This window comes from Corvus hawaiiensis, chromosome 1 (genome assembly GCF_020740725.1).
Source record: "Corvus hawaiiensis isolate bCorHaw1 chromosome 1, bCorHaw1.pri.cur, whole genome shotgun sequence".
Classification (NCBI taxonomy): domain Eukaryota; kingdom Metazoa; phylum Chordata; class Aves; order Passeriformes; family Corvidae; genus Corvus; species Corvus hawaiiensis.
In genome coordinates, this window is record NC_063213.1 from 46109593 (window position 1) to 46128940 (window position 19348).

General features: G+C 39.9%; 1 long non-coding RNA gene across 1 annotated transcript in view; it reads left to right on the forward strand.

The window, feature by feature from the left end:
- Window positions 1-301: 301 nt before the first annotated feature.
- The window catches only part of LOC125325667, a 72121-nt gene continuing 53074 nt past the window's right edge, over window positions 302-19348 (forward strand). The window contains exons 1-2 of the long non-coding RNA XR_007203477.1: window positions 302-2238; window positions 7453-7613. This is a non-coding gene — a long non-coding RNA (uncharacterized LOC125325667). The remainder of the gene's footprint in view (window positions 2239-7452; window positions 7614-19348) is intronic.

A 19348-nucleotide genomic window follows, 5' to 3' on the forward strand; every position in this document is an offset into this window, starting at 1 on the left:
AGTGCCCCCCCCAGTGAGAGCAACAACACCCCTGCCTTCCTACCCACAGGAGGGGACCTTACCAACATACAGGTGGTGACGAGGGCAATGCCCTAATGCTGCCCACCCTCTAAAGGAAATGAAAATTATTGCCCATATTTAACAGCAGTCTATTAAATCTGATGTTTGACTTAAACATCTACAAGTAATCATACAAAATCTCAGCTTTGGTTGTCCTTGCAGACCTAGACACTCACCTACAAAGCAAATGTGCAGGATGCAAATAAAACATAAGCAGAAGGTAGCCTAGGGGGTCCAAGCCCTGAAGGCATGTAACGCGTTGATTCAATTTCTGGAAGGGATTTCTTGTTTATTAAACCAACCACTTGAAATTAATTGGAAAGTAAAGTCTCGATCTTGGCACATCTAAATCATAAATATTCAACTTTCATTTAGCTCCTAAATAAAGCCAACAGTGAAGGTCAGACTTGGAGAGGGATAACAAGGCTCTCATGCTCAGTCACCTGACTGAGAAAGCTTTTGGTGCTAGCTCAGATCACAGGACACGAGTGGAGGAGGAGTGTCGCTGGCTTCAGCTGCAGACACTTTGGTCCGGGTATGCGGAGGTTGGCCTTTGGTCCAGACCTATGAAGACATAACAGCAGAGAAGCAACACACATGAGGTTCCTCCTGGTACTGTGCTGATGTGCGTGTTTTAACTTCTGGGCCAGACAGGCTTGCATCTGTCCAACTAAGTGCATGGGCTCATCCAGACAGGCATGCACTAAATCTGATCCAAAACAAAATAAACACATGCACATTCACTGCTTTCTAGAGCATACCGGATGTTAATAAGCAGAATAATTTGTAGTGGCTTGACTACTGCCTTTTTTTTTTTAGTTTGTGGCTAATGTATGAAGGCATTTCTGATCATAACTATGCCAATAACCTATTGTCACGTCAGCTATTGCTAACTGCATTTACTCAAACAAAATATTGATGGAGTTCTTTTTTATTGCACAGAAAAAAACCAAGTGGGCATGCTTTCAAGAATCACAGTCAGAGTACAGTATGTCTGCATTTAATTATGGGGTGGGAGCAATTAACACTTGGGCTCTGCTTTGTTCTGTATTCCATGGCTGGTTGTTGAGAAAATACAATTCTCAAAAGCTTGCCATTTAAAATGTATTTAGCCTATTTTTAGTTAGCGTGAAGGGGTTTACCTACAATTGCTTAGGGCTGTGAAGGTTGGGCTAAGACTCAGGAGACCCTAGTTCAATCCAAAGTGTTCCCTATGACAGTGGAAAAGTCTTAATTTGTGTAGAAATCTCACTGGCCTGCTGGAGAGTAATTCCTTGCTGTAAGGCAGGGATTCCATTAGCTGTAAAGTGCTCAAAATCTGAGCTACTTAAAAAACATTGGTGTTTTCTCAGGTTTTATTATTAATGTATGTCACTAATAACAATTTACATCAGACATTCACTGATAACTAGAGACCCTTAAACCAAAACATTACACAATGTGCAATGTATATAGCTTTCCCCCTCTTTCATGAATTCTCTTAAACATCTAAGTCTGACCTAATTCAAAACTATATATCTCAAGTATGTCTCTTAGCTTAAAACGTATGTTTCAGACCCACTGAAAAAAAAAAATTATGATACTAAAGACCTCCTTTTTATTATTTCCCCTCACAACTTCACCTTGCAACACTTTCTTAATTGCAAAACAATTTTGGCTTGAACTTCTGTGTCTCAGTCTGCTGTACTGTGACCTAAAGAACAGTACATACTCATGCAGAAATTAACTGGTCCCTTAGGAGTACTCTTGTGCTGGAGAGTGAAGGAGGAGAAGGCAGATTTGCAAATAGCTATATTTTCTTTCACCAACTTAATTGCTTCTGTTTGGAACTTTTAAAATCTCACCTTACCATGCAGTCATTTTCAAAGCGAGCACAGCATGACTGACCCAAAAAAAATCTGTTTGCTTTTTTATTATAATTTTGGTTGTGATATTTTATTAGTGGAGGCTGCGACACCTCAGAGGAGTAACAGTCGACTGGTTGTGGCACTTCTGGCATTTCCTAGATTATACTCTGATTAACTCTGCTATATTAATAAAGACCTTCTAATATGCTTTTGTGAGAGTAATTTCCTAGGGATTTCAGGAAAGCATATGGAAAAACAAACTGCATCACACGGCATCACACTGACACTTCTGTGAGTCATCAGCAGAGTTGGACCTTTGGACCTCTAGTAGGTGAGTTAATCAACTAACCAATAGTAATACTAAGCCATCATCAATTTTGAAGATTATTACTAGAAATATTTACCAGTTTTCATAGTTATCTGTTGACAGAGGAACAGTGAAATTCAGGTTGGGGTTTTCAGTTACCATTTATGGCTCTGAAAGTATCTTCCCATTCTCAAGTGCAAGCCTTTGCTAGACCACAGGAAATGAATGCCTTTTATGGAAAACTGTCCATTTATTTTTCTTTCTATAATCCTTGATATTTCAGTTCAAAATAAAGGTTAAATGATGACAGTGGTGGTACAAATCAGTCGAAAGGGACTCTATTTTTTTTTTTTTTTTGCAGCCATGCTCACAGCATTTCTTATCCAGCAGAGTGCATAAACTGCACACAGATTCCCACATGCACACAACCCTTTGCACAGTGCTTTGATCTTTGACAGGAATCTTCAGACACCCTTTGGAATGGGAGACACTCTTGACACTCTTGTAGTCTGTTACAGTTGTGGGTATATTTTTGGTTTGGAGTAAATGATCTAGTTAGAGGAATTTTTCTTATTCTTAAAATGACATGAATTCCTCAGAAGGAGATGAAAGTACATCATTGTATCTTTGTACTTGTAGGAATATTAGCCATTTATAACTATCTGGAATAAAATAAAAATGGAAATACTGAGAACATGATGCATAGTAAACAATCACAGACCTGTAAGACATGTATTACTCATGAATGCAGGATCAAACAGCTGCTTTTCCTGCCTTTTACAATGTGTTCCTGACATACAATTAACTGTATTTACTGCACTAGTATCTCACTTGATGTCGATTCCCCCCTTCTGTCTGTAATTCCTTCTGTTGAAAGTCAAGGATTGATCAGGGCATTTTGTCCTATAACATCTTACCACTCTTTCACAATCTCTGGGGGTCTAACTCTCCAGCAATTCCTACCCTTGTCCATGTCTATCTTCCAGGTGATAATGTGTTTTTGTCTAGTTCTCTAAAACAGACTTTTACTCCGAGCACAGGAGGCATGACACCCTGCTCAAGTTAAGGATTGCAGCATCAGGAACCAGACTTTGCAAATTGTCACCTGATTCTTTTCATCGTGCACCAGAACGTGACCACAGCTGTCTCCTCTTGGACCCAAAAGGGACAGAACTAAAAGGCAGCAGAGAAACAAACCTCTGCTGCCTTCTCTGATTACAGCTGCAGAGTGATTTTGAGAAATTGCTATTGAGAAATACATCAACATATTGTTGATGACTTTGGCTTAGTGAGTGATGATCTAATTTCTGTTCAATTGACCAGCAGCCAATTTACGTTTGGATCAAAGTTTGAAACGTAGCTTGTTTCTTGTTAGGGTGAGCCGGTCATTATAAATGTGAATCATAACAACCCGTAGTAAGGGATTAATCCTGCAAGATGCTGAACACTCTGTGTGGGAGGGCAGGTGCTCAATATACCTCCTACCTTGTTCTTCACTTTACCAAGTCACACCATTTCTCTGAATCTGGTCTGCCAAATTATTCATGAAGCCCTATCCTGTAGATACAGACATTCATACAGACAAATATGTTGTACCGTTCACTGAGGAAGGAAAAATTAATTATACTTAATGATCCTCATTCACACCTGCATTATTGAAGACTTAGGTCAATCTAAACCCATTGCTAACTCAAAACTGTGGGAAATGGTCTTTCAGTGGTCTATTTTACTCTGGTTTCTGTCAGAGATCACCAGAATAAACCAAATGCCTTGGCCAGTCACAAACAGATCTATCCTACTTTTTTCTAAGAATAAAAAGCTGCTTTAATCAGTAGTAGCAGTTGCATGACACAAATTAGAAAATTACTGGAATTAGTTAAGATAATAAAAATAGTCTGTGTCCCTCATTAAAAGTCTTAACAAGAGTAACTAAAATTGAAAGGAACAGTTGAAAGATCAGGGTCAACATCTGTTTAATTTTTAGCTATTTTAATTCTAGTTCATGATTATTTTAGAAGCTATCCTAAAGAGTCAAAGCAGAAAGAGCAATGGGAAAAAAGCAGAGTTCTTCAGGGGACAATTCATCAGTGGATTCAACATATGGTGTATGAGAAAAAAAGCAAATAGAACAGAATTCTCTTAGTCATAAGCTAATAATAAAGTCTCTAGCCACTGTCCAGGGTAGGGTCAGGCCTTCAGCACTTTGAGCTTCTCACTGCTAGAAATCCAGCACACATGGGGAACAGGTTACTGTCTCTGGTGAAAGTGGCACTGACAAGAGCCACTCACAGTATCCCAAAAGTTCCCATTTGGTCACTCAGTGTCCCCAGGTTCACAGCACCTTAGTTCAGCACATAGCTAAGGGACTTCCATGAGGAAGAATAGCTGATGAAGGCTCTTGTGCCATCAACAGAGGCATAGATGGGGAACCTTTCAGAGGATCAGACATATTTCTTGTGGACTAAGAATTTGCTTTCTTTAGCCCATAACCAGTCCAAGGTAATTTGGCTTACAGTAGTGGACAGTCAAAAAGCTTTAAGAGACATCAAATTACCTCATCATTATGGCCAGACCAAAAAGAAGAAAGTCTGTCCTCTCCTTAGTTTAACTTCTGCCTTAGATGTTGTCTGGGGCCTGAGATCTCTGAATTCAAAGATGAAAAATGGAGCACGCTAAAAGAGATGAGTTCCTTCTTTCTCTCTGCGGACTCCTCAGGCTTTCCTTCACTATGTAAAGTAGAGCAATCCAGCTACCCTTTTTGCATTACAAACTTTGCTAATAAAAACCAAAATCAGACAATAAAAGCACACTTTCTCCTGATGCTCTATTTTCTCTTTCTTTCCCTCTCCCTGGCCCCACCTGTACTAACACAGTCACACTTTCAGTAGCCCTTACTGAAAGCAATGCAAGCTTTCAGTTTTTATTAAGAAGGCTAAATCAGGAGTTTATAATAGTCCTTTTATACTTTTAATGTTGCCCATTTTACTGCTGCTTTAACATTCACTGCCCAGACCTGGCTTGTATTCCATGTTCCCAGATCTGAACAACAGAACACCCCTATTAATTTAACCATGTCCTTTCTATTGCTACATTTCTTAAGTAGTACAGCTGTGATTTTGTCTTAATTTCCCTAAGGTCCTTAAACATCTTTCACATCCATACCTGCAGTCACTGCCAGTCAAAGCGGAGTTTGCAGTTCCCTGTGCCTTCGAGAAATCTGCAGTCATACATTGACTTTGCATTGTCAGTTGGGAAAACATGTCCTGTAGAAAAGGGGAATAGCTCATGGGTGCACTTGATGCTTTGACAAGCCCAAGACAAGGCTCATCCGGTTATACCGGTGCTTGAAGGAGGGTCATGGCTTTTTGTACTTGACTCTCACCAAAGAACAGGGTTTGACTGTTTTCCTTCCTGATTTTGGTATCTGATTTCAAACTGCAGGCCATGCAAGGACCAGCCTTCTTTCATGCACTCATCTCTCAGGTTTGGATGCCATTCAGCAGCCTAGTGAAGATGTCAGAGACAAGGAGATGGGGAGGAAGAACAACAGAAAATCTTGTTCATGTCGACTGCCTGCGCTTTGGTGATGGGCTCTAAGATCCTTCTTTATGCGGTTGATTATGGAGCCAGATTTCAAAAAATATTTAAGGCCTCTAAAATGAGAAGTGGTTGGGATATTTTCCAGAGCTACCTTGCTGCTGAGCTGTAACCAGTAGTACAGCTAGTGGTTGTACCAACACCCAAACTTCAACTCAAACAGGAATTCAGGCCAAAAGCTATATCCAGAAAGCCTCTGTTCAGACGCTGTGGTGCCTAAACTTTCACTGGGGCTGCCACTCTTTCTTGAATTTAACTCTAGACATCTACCTGTGTTTGCTGATATTCACAACCTTAGATAACTTGCCTGTCTGGACTACAATGCCTGAAACAAATATTGATCGAGTTTGGGATGCAGGCCACACCTTAGGCACACTATTGCTTAAGGTGAGTCAAAGATTCATCATGTTCTTTGTAAAGTTAGAAACCTCCGAGAGAAAGGCATTTGCGCAGCACTGCTCCTGAATGGAGATTGTTCCTGCTCTGGGGTTGTGCACCAATGTACCTCTTCACCCTCAACACACTAATCAAAAAAAACAGTGTGGTACAGTGTGACCTCCCTGCAAGCAAACACCAAGCACCATCGTGTACCTAAATGACAATACATTAAGATCATTATCGTATGTAATATGGTCAAACTTATCATTAATCAGTAAAACCAGCAGCAGTATTATGTTCTTCCTTAAGTGACAGATTTGTCAATAGAATAAAAAAGCCTTTCTATTGAGACATGGTGACATAAATGCAGACACCTTAATGGAATATCAAAAATAACAACAGGCAGAAAGGAGATCTCTTTTACCAATAAAGAAGAAAGTTCAGGTATCAACTAATTTGCTGTAAATCTGTCTTTTGCTTTCTAATCAATTGTTAACAATCAAAGGCCACCTGGCTTAATTGAGGCTAATTTTCAGGAAGCCTGATCTGGCATTCCTTGTGACTGCTTGGCTGAAGTGAATGTAGGAATAGGAGAACCATAGCTCTAGTAAAGGAATGAAGAAAACCTGTCATTAAAGTATTTTTACACATCCATAAAACCTTTTTTTTTTCCAGTAGCAGATACAAAAGATGACAATTGATGATCATTTAACAAACTAGCAAGGAAATAATGTTTTTCTTCTCCTACAGACTTTTGAAAAGTGCATGGACACATACAAAATCACAGCTGTATTCATTTTTGAAAGCTGAATGGCATCAGGCTAGAGAAGTCAATGGTTTTGTGCAACCACCATCATAAAGATATCTTCTGGCATGTGGGTCATAGAAAGATTTTAGAAGATTTCAGCCTGATAGGGTAAATGAATATCCTAGACAAACACACTTCCTCTTTGGTATTGGGAAATGTTTTAATGGAAGGCTAATTAGAGCCCTAGCAACTCTGTTCTCTGCAGGAGGATCTCCTCCTGTTTGAACTCTTTACCTGGCTCTGTCTTCCTTGCAGAACCAGATGAGCAGCTCCAACACTTGCTTCTGACGGGACATGACACCATTTACAAGGGTTGAAGGTTTTGGGGGCTTAGTCTTGGGGTCATAGCAATGGTCTGACTGCACTCTACTGATGGATAAAGCCTATGTTTTACATTCTGCCTGAGTAATTGTAATAAATATTGATAGGTGTGCTTTGTTATTAATTTATTTCAGGCAGAGCATGTCTCTGAAGCTGTGGAACGACCTTGACAGAGCAAGCAGTGCTTACCAGGCATAAGTATCTCTGCTGAGGGCATGGCAAAGGCCAGGGCATCCTGTCAACACAGCTGAAAGATACCGCTACTCAACAGGAGCTTCCTTGGTGCTACAGAAAGGTAAGATATTGCTTAAAGGCAGAAATTTAAAAGTATTACTTCAGTATTTTTCAGGATTTCTCTCAAACAAGGTCGTTGAAAGATTAAATAGTACTGGGGCATTGGAACTGTGAAATGAGGCGTTTCGTTCCGTTACAGGGAGAGGATGTGTCATTCCTAGCCTGGTCTTCTTCCTGAGGTTTGATCCTTAGATCTGGGTTTATCACCGAGCTGTTTAGGGCCATGCTGTCCATGCCGGCGCAGCACTGTGCTTACGTGGTGTGCCACAGACAGATCCTGTCTCTGTAGGTACTGTAGTACCCTGGTTGGTCTCGTCTTTTTATAAGATTAAGGCTTTAATCTCAATTTCAATTTCCTCCATAAAATTTGTATGCAAATATTTTCCTAGCTCACAGACCTATTATGAAAGGGATTGCCCTCTGGGTGGTTGCCATTCAGCTTGGCTGCCTTTACTATAGACTTTACTGGTTGACATCAAGAGTCACTTTTCATGTACACACCCATCTGCAGTTGTAGCAGCAATTTTCCCCCCAACTTTGCCAGGTATTTTTGCATTTCATTAGTAGCAACCTATTTGTAGCACTTGGTTCATTGGATTCTTAGAGTAACTACATAGCTCATTTACTCGTAGTGTCACTGAGCCTGAGCTGAAACTCAGGAACACTATTTCCTCCTCCTCTGCACCAAAGAGGAAACACTTGGAGAACAGTCTTTTCAGCTCCTAGCTGTTTCTTTGTTGATTAATATTTGACCATGAAATTAGCTCAGTTGATTAGAACATGGTGCTAATAATGCCTAGGTCACAGTTTCACGCAGGTTTGATCCCTGTATGGGCCATTCACTTAAGGGCTGGACTTGATGATTCGTGTGGGTCCCTTCGAACCCAGAATATTCTGTGATTCTGAATATAGTGTGGGTTTTGGTTTTTTGTTCTAGTTGACAAGATCAGCCCCTCTGTCTTGAAATATGGGACTCATAACTCATGCACCATCTCCCCAAACTGACTGTTAATCTAAATAGCCAAAATGATCATGCTTTACATTACGGTCCTATCTGTGAGTAACCGATAAAGGACTAATAAATTTTTAATAGATGTTGTAATAATTTGTTAATTGAATATTCTAGAGTACAACAGGCTAACTGGCTTCAAATAACCATAGCATACTTTCTACTAATGTCCTTAGCAGGCACGTTTAATTTAAGCCATAATACATCACCTTGGTGGCAATGATATGTGTGTCTGTGTAGATACACCTCTAAGTGCTTCAAATATGGAACTTTGCAACCCCAAATGTCTTAAAACAACAACACACACAAAAATCAAACACAAAAATCAAAATATGGTAGAGTTTCATGGAAGCCTTCCTCCATATCTTGTAGGTCAGCTTCTTGATGGTAGTGAGACATTTTGAAAATGGACGACTTGTGGCTTCTCACACCAAACACAACAAGAGCATTTTCTATGTGTGTTAGAGTCTTTGCAACTCCTAAGTGTTTCTCTGAGGTACATGCCACTCTTTCAGTGACAAGCTTCTGAATGCTGCAGAGAATCATGTCAGCTGCACCCTCTTTATCTGCTAGACTTCTAAGTGTACTTTTGGCTGATAAATATAAAAAATAAAATAGTAATGCTAACAAATATCTCACTCCTCTCCAACTTCCCCCCCATATCAGTTTTACTATAGGAATCTTCTGCATGACTATCAAGGGAGACCAAGTTGGCAATGGGTCAGAATAATATATTTCCTCAACAGAACCTATGCCAATAGACATCTGATCACACAGAAGTCTTGTATATTCCAGCCCCAGTGCACTGTCAGGGATACTTCTGCTGCTCTGCATTTCCTGTGTCTGAGTTTTTATCATGCTGCCTCATTTTACCCAAACAATGCAAATGAGCAATAAAATACTGAAAAATCTTATCTGCACTTTTTCACCTTTAGGAAAGAGCTGGGATAAATTCTGATCCTCACTGTGAGTAGCAACTACCTCCACTTAAGCCAGCAGGATGCCACTACTTTCATGGGTGTAAAACTGGGATGATTTTGGCAGAGACAGAGCAGGGGAGACCATGTTATGCAGTAACACCTCTGTTCTGGAAAATTATCCACCATTGATAAGCAAGAAACAACTAGCCCTCACTCACTGTTGCAGACTTCCAGTGAGATTTTTGCTGATCCTGCTATTGAAGTGGTTCATTAAAAGTGACAGTGATGGTGGAACACGGGGGCAATCATGGTAGTGTTCTGCAAAAACACCTCGGAGAGCACCTCAGCATGCGCACTCCAGCATAACCAATGGAAGGGTTTTTCTGTGATGAAAAAAGACAACTGCTGCATTTTCAGTCCATTCCAATAATGTGCTTCATTCTAATCAGAAGAAGTTTATACTAAACAAATGCTCACTTTCTTCACTTCCCTTTTCGCATCAGTCACTGTCAGCTTGATATAGAAAATATGGCTGTTAATAGCTTGCAGTGGAGCAAACATTTGCATAACTGTTACCTCAGAGCCCATAACTCCGAGCTAATTGGCTGATGGTGATTAAAATGATTAAGTGACTGTAATTTATATGATTAACCAATTAAGCCATTCTCCTGTGATTGGCCCAGGGTAGGGTCTGGGATGTGAGCTTGTTTCCCAGCATGCATGCCGGCAGTGCACGATATTAAATATTCTTTTAAATACTTGCTGTTGTTCCTGCCAACAGCACTCAAGGTGCTTTAAAGGTATTTTAATTACTCCATATCATTTGTGTAGCACAGAGAGTCATAAGTTGAAGGCAAGCCATGAATTATTAACAAAATAAATCTAGCACTGACTAGGATAACACAGAATTACCGAAGGCAGTAAATAGGACAGCGAATTTGATCATCCAGAACTGATGGATGACTGACTGGTGTAAATACAAGCAATATCACTGCCTTGAACAGAAGTTATGCTGATTTATCCCAGCATGACATTCAGGTTCTGATCCTTGGAAACTGAAAGTTCACCAGCTGGTCTGAAAAAAAAGGTGGACAGAATTAACTGCAAATCCTTCTAGGTAAAAGAAGCAACTGACTTGGTTAATTTGTAACCAAGTCCATTAGGAGTGCATTTGCCAAGGGAGTGAATGTTGTTTGAGTGAGCTCTGGTTCTTGAAAGAACAAGGCAGGTGGGCAGGAAGCAATAATTAAGCATATTCTCTGTTAATCTCCTGCTAGGTACACTGAAGGGAAATCTTGCTGTGGTTTCATCCCCCTTTCCTTCCCCCTACCACTTTCCTGTGGGTTGCTGTTACAAAACAAGGGACTGCTCCATTTCCAGTTTTTTCTCCTCTCACCTCCTACCAGCAGACAGTTTAATTCCATGCTTCCTGAGGCGAAGCACATCACCTTCATTCACTTTACTTTCAATTTCAGCTGCTGTGTGTCCAGAAACTTTGAATCAGTTGCCAGTTAGCATGGGCCCTCAGTTCTGATTCTACAGCATAGTAGTCTTGTAAGAGATGAGAGCAATATGCTTTTCTTTTCAACCTACCAGTGATTTGCTTTGTGTTTTCTGATCTTTCTTGACTGATAATTAAATGTCAACATAATATAGATGGCTAGTATTTTACTGTCATGTGGGTTAACTACTTCCACGTGCAGTTTTGTCCAAAACAGTGGCCTTGACATACAGGAAAATAATACACTTAACTGTATTAAGCATCTTCGTGTTGCTGACTGGGTATTCCCAGTGCTTCAGAGGATGGTTTCATCATTGAATTCCTAGGGTAACCACACCTTGAAAAGTCAATTTTTTCATGGAGGATACAAATATCTGAACAACCTCTTTTGATCTAAGTGTTTTGTTCAAAACTTAGTGAGGAAGCTTCTAGCATCGGGATGTCTGTTTTACAGTACCCTGCAAAAAAATTAAATACATTGCCAATACTCCCATGCTGAGCCTACAGTGCTCAACCTATGGTGCAAAGCCAGAAATTCATCCTCTGGCTTTTTGTCTATTGGATGACATTTTCTCAATATTGCTCACAGAAAGTTCCAAGCAGTGCTCTGGGGAGATCTGTGAAACAGCTCATGAAGCTTCAGTCCTGAAGTTTGTGGACATGTGTACCTACCTGTCTATCCCATTACTGATATGCCAGTAACATTTTAGACTTAACCCTGAGAGAGTCCTGAAAACTTCAGGTCCCACCGAAGTAAATAGCTACAACTTATCCAAAAATGAGAGCAGCAGTTAAAGCTGAGGCTGGGGGACAAGAGACACTGTGTGTGACCTTGGCCCGTCACCTCGCCCCTCCTTGCATCCCTGTTCCCTGTTGTCAGAGCAAGGGATTGCTCTTTCATCACTCCTAGCAAAGCTTGAGGACAAGGCCATTAATATACATAATGCACTCACACAGTAACAAGATGACGTCCATAGAAAAGCTTATAAATAAACATAAATAAGGACCTGATGAGTAAAAGGCTGGGTCCTGCCCAGGCTTCAGTGAGACTTATAAAGGCCACACAGAAAATGCATCTTAAAATAGATTATTTGAAGGTCATAGCCTCCTGCCCTTACCTGTCAAGACCTGAGCGGAGGCTTTGCCTGTGAAGTGATGGCACTGCTGATGACATCAGCACTCTCCATGCAGGTTTTGGCAGGTGTTAGCCATTTGTTTCACCTTTGCTACTGTTCACCCAGGAATTTCTTCAGAGTCATGACTCGCCATGTGCTTTCATGGCAACTACCATTTAGCTGTATGAAAAAACACATTTCTGCTGAAGATCTGCTGCCATGATATCAGAACTTGAGAGAAGGCAAAGCCTCTAACTGATTCTTTTGACAGGTTATAAAATATTATAAGAGGGTAAAGTTTTAAAACTCATTTTTACATATCTCTTTACAGCCAAGTGCTGCTGGCCTAAGAGATCAATGAATGAAACATTACATAGAAATGCTGAATTCATGTTATCCTTGATAATCTATATTTCAAAAATGAGACTGAGCTCTTAAATGACCCACACATGGATTTGATCTGCTCCTCCCTTTTAACTTGCTCTTCAGTAGCCTGGCTTTAAAAAAATTAACTGTTTCAGTAATGTGGGAGTCCTTTCATTCCTACAGTCTTCTGATTAGTTCCAATAAAACTGAATAGTAATAAAGTTAAAATCCATTAGTGGGTACAAGACACACAACAGAACCTGTTCTGGTATTTAAAAAAATGTAAAGCCATTATAGCCTCCTATGCAACTTTGAATTTGGCACAATTATTTTTCACTTTTTGCTGTCTTGCTTTTTTGCTGTTGTTGTAATTTCAAGCCTCAGCAACACAAGCGTCATTTCCCCATGTAATGCTATAAAAACTATTCTGTCAGAGTACTGCAGTAGTGGCTCAACATGACTTAAAAAAAAGTATTAAAAAAGACCAAGCTACCTTAGTAAGAATTATACTGATTTGGAACATTTAAGACTTCATCTACATGTAAAGAGATACAAAAGGAGAGGATCAGTAGAGGAAAATTTTTGCTACTGAAGACCCATGTCCACATTGTCTGTGTCAGGGCTGGGGGGCAACTTGAAGAGTTTTCAGACCAGCACAGGTAGGTTTCTGTGAGTTACTGGAGCATTCTGTGCTCTCCCAAAGAAGATCTTGCAGTTCGGTTTTACCCAAAACAGTCCAGCTTTTGCTGTGAGGCAACATCCCAATGCAGCTCCAACAGGCTGTGCAGGAGCTCAACCTTACATCTAATGCTGCTGCACAAAATGGTGGGAACACAGCCTTTCAGCTCCTGGTTCCTCATGGTGCTTCCTAATCATCAAATTCCAAATCTCCTCAGAAATGCAGTGCATCTCTGAGGGTAGCTCTGGCCCGGTGTGATGTTTGCACCAACTCCACTCCCTAAGGCAGCTGAGCAATTCCAGAGCCCCAGCACTCAGCAGCAGGGTCAGGTCCCCCACAAAATGTTTTTTTTAAAAGGAACTGTGTGGAGGAATCTCCCCTTTTCTGGGCTAGTCCCCAGGAAGGATGTCCAGCCCAAGGGGCCCAAAATCCCAGCTTCTCTCATTGATGGACAGCCAGCAGAGCTTCAGGGTACATTTCCTTGGACTTTTAGCACCCCCAGCTGAGGAGGAAACTAGCCCTGGCTTTATCTTTCCCTGGTTAAATACCTTAACCACTAAACACCTATACAAAAGGACAGGCTACCCCAAAACCTCCACCAGCAGCCAGGTTTTAAAAGGAAATACAGATTAACGCAGTGCATAGATGAGGTAAAAACCTCCAACAAGTGCTTGGATCAGAGGGTTTCCTCACAGGAAAAACAGTAGACTTTCTCCTCCTGAGGAATAATTGGGGGCCTGGCAGGTGTGCCTGGTGCTTAAAATAAAATAAAAAAATTCCATGACTGCACTTTTCAGTGAAGTCCTCTTTTCCTGGATGAAAATCAATTAACTCTTCACTGTGCCTTGAGGCTAACAGACAGGAAAGAGATTAACAACAGGAAAGGAGACTTCAGCTTTATTGTACAGCAGCATAGGGCTCCCCGTGCTTGATCCACTCCATGAGTCCTCTAATCCAGGGTCCTGTCTCAGCCATGAAAGTCCAACGCATTTAAGCACATGCTTAACTTCAGGCATGGGAAGATTTTCAACAGCCTGGTGGAAGTCTGGCGGCATTCGCCTCTCCTCCTCCCCCAGCTTTGGATGGGAGTTGCACACCTAATTGTTTTCTACCCCTTTGAACATTTCCACTCAACATGCCTTCCTAGGCAGCGAAGAACTGCTGAGCTGGGGCCTTCTGGAATAACTGCTCTGTTAGGGAAGCTGCTCGTTAGCCCTCTGTCGTCTTGTGGCTGGCTTTCGTCCTGGGGCATGAGGGTTTATTTGCATGCTAGGAAAAAAAATCTTTTTAAAATTTAATTTAGGATGATGCCAGCCCTTCTAGCTAAACGGTCTGTCCTTTTTCAGTCACATTAAGTACCTGGTTAAAAGAAGGGTCTGTGTCACACTGGCTAGGCACCGTTAAAAAAAATTGAACTAAAAAGTCAAGTTGCCCTTTAATTATATTGGCTGCCTTTCATTTTTCAATTAGGATAGAGGGTAACCAAAAGTGCATGGTCTATCTTTACACTAGACATGATGCTGTATCTTGTTATAAGCTGTTTAATTCGTCTTCTTAACACAAATCCTCTCAAAATAAGAAGCATTTACATACTCCTTATCATTCCTAGCCATTTCCAAGCTCTCCAATATCTGTTATGTCATCTTTGTGATAGAAAAACAAAAGAATTCTGGCAAGATTTATACTGTGACATTATAATAGTCCCTGGACTAGTCCCTGTTCTCTTCTTTTTTTTTTTCCCTTTTTCCTATTTCAGATGGTGCTAACAGGTGATTGCAGAACAGCTATAGTGAGATTAGAACCAGGTATGATTAGATAGTTCTCACGCATTCTTTCATTTATAATTATGTTTTGAGACATAGCAGATTGTTCATTTTTAACAGTAAGATATTGTTCTTACTGACCTGTGTGCATGAAATGTCAGTGGTCTGCATCTGGGTGTTAAAAAATACCTTAGGACAGAAAATTTGGTATTTTAATTAGTCCTTTCAAAAATATGACAAACCTAGGAAAAAGTGGTTGTTGTCCTCAAAGTTTTCTGCTAAAGAGTCTTCTTTTTCACACAAAAAAACTCTTCAGCAGAACTGAAAATTTACACTTCAAGAAACAATTAAACAAGAACACTGCAAAGGTGCCTTCTAGGTTGAAATGCTTTCATTTTTCTTCTTAACTCCCTAACTGGTACACATATTTGACCTTACACCAGGATCTCGCTCTGAGGAATGATGGCACGTTTTGAGACTCCTTGCTTTACTATGTTACAAGCAAAACTGGTGAATCAACATTGAAAGAAAGGAATTCAGGTTATGAATATCATGTCTGCATACACACATTTGGGGTCTGAAAGGAAAATTTACTGTTTTTCTGTGTTTGAATTTTTTGAAGGAAGGACTACTTTCTCTGTGGAAACTCTTTGAAGTCTTAGGTTTTGTAACATGCACCACTTTCCTTTGTAGAAATACATTTAAATGTTGCCTATTTTCTTCTTTTTCAATAGAACACTTAAGCCCATTCACTTAAAATTGAGCACCCATTTCTGTGTTGCTTTGTGTGTCCCACAGATTTCTAGTCTTGAGCACTGCATTGCTTTATATTGATTTGGGTTTTTTTCTCCACTTATTCCCCGTATCAGTTCAAACCTTTCAAGTTTTCGTTGATTCAATTGATTTTCTTTAGTGTCACCAAGTAGACTTCTTATTCCTGCTTATCTCAAACTCTCTCTGTCCTCTGAGTAATTTTCTTCTCTCAGAGCACACCCACGCCATCCTCTTTCTCTTCTGGTCTCTCTCTGCTGCTCCACTCATGATATAATTCTTTAGAAACTATCGTTGAATGCATTTTCTGTAAGTTTGTCAAATGGCCTAAATGGGGCAACCTTTTCTCAGTTTCTTGGTGGTATACAAAAACATAAAGCCGCAAGTGTTTTATTATGCTGCAAAATTGGGTCAAATGCACCTTCTGAAAATGTTGGCCTCTATCAAAAATAGGATACTTAGCAAACATATCTGTGTCAGTCAAACTATTTCTTCCTTCTTTAAGAAATATTAGACCTCAATCTCTGTGATTGCCTGTAACGACTGTAAGAGAGGATTCAGATGGTTTCCCACTCTGCAACTGGCATTTTATGGGATGTTTAACAGGCAAAACATCTCATTGAAAAGGCAAATATACCTTCTTGGTATGCACAAGAAAATTCAAACCCTGATATCATCTTACGTGAAACTAGTTTTACAACCACCACTATTGAGCTGATTGCATATCTCTTTAGTGGTTTCCTTCCTCTTAACAGAGACAGGACACAGGCTTAACTAATGAGAAAAGATAATTGATTCAGGCAAAATAATTTATTGGCATAAATCAAGAGAACACTGGTGGTACTGGAACGGTACTGGTGGCTGGAGCAACTGGAATGGTAAGGGTGCACCCTCAACTGTGCTGGAGGAGTCTGCAGGTCTGTATGAGTAACACAAGTGCCTAAGCTGTGCCCTTTCTGCTTCATCTGGACATCACCTGTCTCTTCACTTGCAGGGTATGTAATTTATACAAGATACTGCTTAGCTCTACAGTATTTTCTCATTCAAGAGAAAGGTTATATTCAAAATACTGGTGTGAGTGTGAAGCGAAGTGCTCAGTGAATTAAAGTAAGTGGAAAGTGGCAGGGAAGAAAAACAGATACTTGGCATGTTTTGTAAGCTATGGACAGGCAAAGGGACAAGGTACAAGCTTCCAGGCAAAATAACATTAAACATCATCGATCTTTGACCCAGAAATAGGGAAGGACAAGAGACAGAATATCCAAAATTAGACCATCTCAATGGCACAATGTGGTGGTAACTCTACACTTGGCTCCTAATTTGATTGCACAGTTGCATTTTACCTGCTGGAAAAAGGCTTTTTCCTAAGCTCTTGTGAAATATTCTCCTAAATGAGCGTCCATGTCTTACCTAATATTACAGATGTGCTACTCTTTAAATGATTTTTAAATGATCACTGCTTAATTTTGAATTTTTAGGCCACACCAAAGAGAAATACAAATAATATATAAAACCCCTTATAATCAACTTGCCCCTAAATGTTTATACAGTATACCAGCTTAATTAAACTTATTCCAAAAGCCTTTAATATGGGGGGACGTATAAATGCAAATCCTTTATAAATGCAGATCTTCCTGCTCTGAAATTGGAGCTGCCTGTGTTCTTTATAGCTGTTTCCTGTACTGTGGGAGACTTGGGCCTGAGATCAGCTCAGCTAGCCTGGATGGTTCAGAGTTTACATCTATATTCTGGGCTCTTAAATACACAGCTAATAGAATAGAACAGAATAATGAGATGATGTTACACCTTAGTGCTTGGGGGTTTTTTTGGCATTTACTACCTAGAACAAGAGAGGCCAGATATTGCTCTCCTCCCTCCAGGTCCCTTATAACCTTTGATTGCATGGGCTACTCACTGTGGCAGGTGAAGATCAATTAAACTGCCACAACCAAATGGTCAGAGAAGAGCTCTGTGAAGAATAATGGAAAAAAGAATTTCTCAAAGACTTGCAGCATCTTATAAAAGCAGCAATACCCCCACTATGACCAATCTACGCTTCATTAAGGGAGAGAGTCAAGATTAATATCTGAAAGGCAATCTCTGCTGTGTCTATTCCAGCAATTATTTGTATATGCATACACATAGGAGATGGAGCAGAAATAGTAGAGAAATGGCACACAATGCCTTTTTGCTTCCCTAGCAATGTCACACTTGAAATATGAAGCACTCTGAGCTGATGACTTCCTTGTGCTGCTTATACATTATCCTGCCTGGGCAACAACCAAGTTCTGTGCAACAGTACTTCATTATTTTAATTAAGCTTATTGCAAGAGTAATCATCATTGCCATCAGTATCAATCACCAGTAATATTTCCAGTGATGTCTGTAAGCGATGAAAGTCCTAACTGACAATAAATAATAATGTTCCTGGCTTGAGTTGACACTTCATTGGACTTTGCTGGGTTGCTCTAAGTACTCCAGGGCTCGCTACAAAAAGAACTATTTATCTATGACAAAAACCAGATCTAAATCATACTTGTTTTGACTTTCCAAATGGATATGTTCATAATGTTGGCAAAATTTATCCTTTCAATTATGGCAGATACCAAGTTTGAAACACATTTTGAAAGAAATTAGAAAGGTCTCAATACTCTGCTGCAGACATACTTTCCCATATATCTTTAATTAGTATTAATTTGAGTAAGTTCTTTATTTTATTGGAAGAAGACAATATAACATTGTTTGAATTACAAAAATGCTTTTGCCTTTAGTAAGGAAAAGTCCAAAGGGACATATTTGCACTCACATCTAAATGACCCCATGGTGTCAAGATTTGATTGAAATGTATTACTTACACATTTAGTCCAAAATACCAGTGCACTTGCATATTCCTGTCATTATCCTGCTACAGATTAAACACTCTGCCTGTTTTGTTTTGTGCTGCAATTTTTCTTAGCTGGACCAAAACATTTCTGGCAGTTTAGAAATGGCTTTCCTATTTTTATTTCTTTGTGTGCTTGTTAATGCTCTGAGGATGTTCATTTGGAGTTCAGCAAAAGGATATATATACAATTGTTCCGGACACATAGAACTTAAAATACGAACGTAACATTTGAAGAAGTTTTGAAATATTAATATAATGGACAGTAAACCTAAACTAACATTTTATTATCTCTCATAAAAAAAAGAAAAATCCGGGACTATTCACAAACAGTCATCCACCTCAGCAATACCCAGGCTCAGCTGTAAGATAATAGCTGAGCTGACAGTCCACCCCTCTTTTTTCTCTCTGTCCTTCTTTCACCTCTCTCTCTTCCCTACGAAAGGCAGGCACTGAGCAGATGTCGCTGGGGTCTTTGGTGGGTGATAGCAGAGAGGACCATTTATTGCAGCAAACATTAGACAAGACTGACATTTCCCAAACCAGATTTTCAGGAAACAGCAGATTTTATATTTTGTACTTATTGATAGGCAACACAATATAAAAACTGTCTCTGGTGGCACAAAACAGCAAAAAATACAGCACATGGCAAATTGCAGGACAAGAGTTGCTGTAAATACCCACCTCAGACTGTGTGTATGCAATTACTCAGTAAGCTCCAAAATAATACC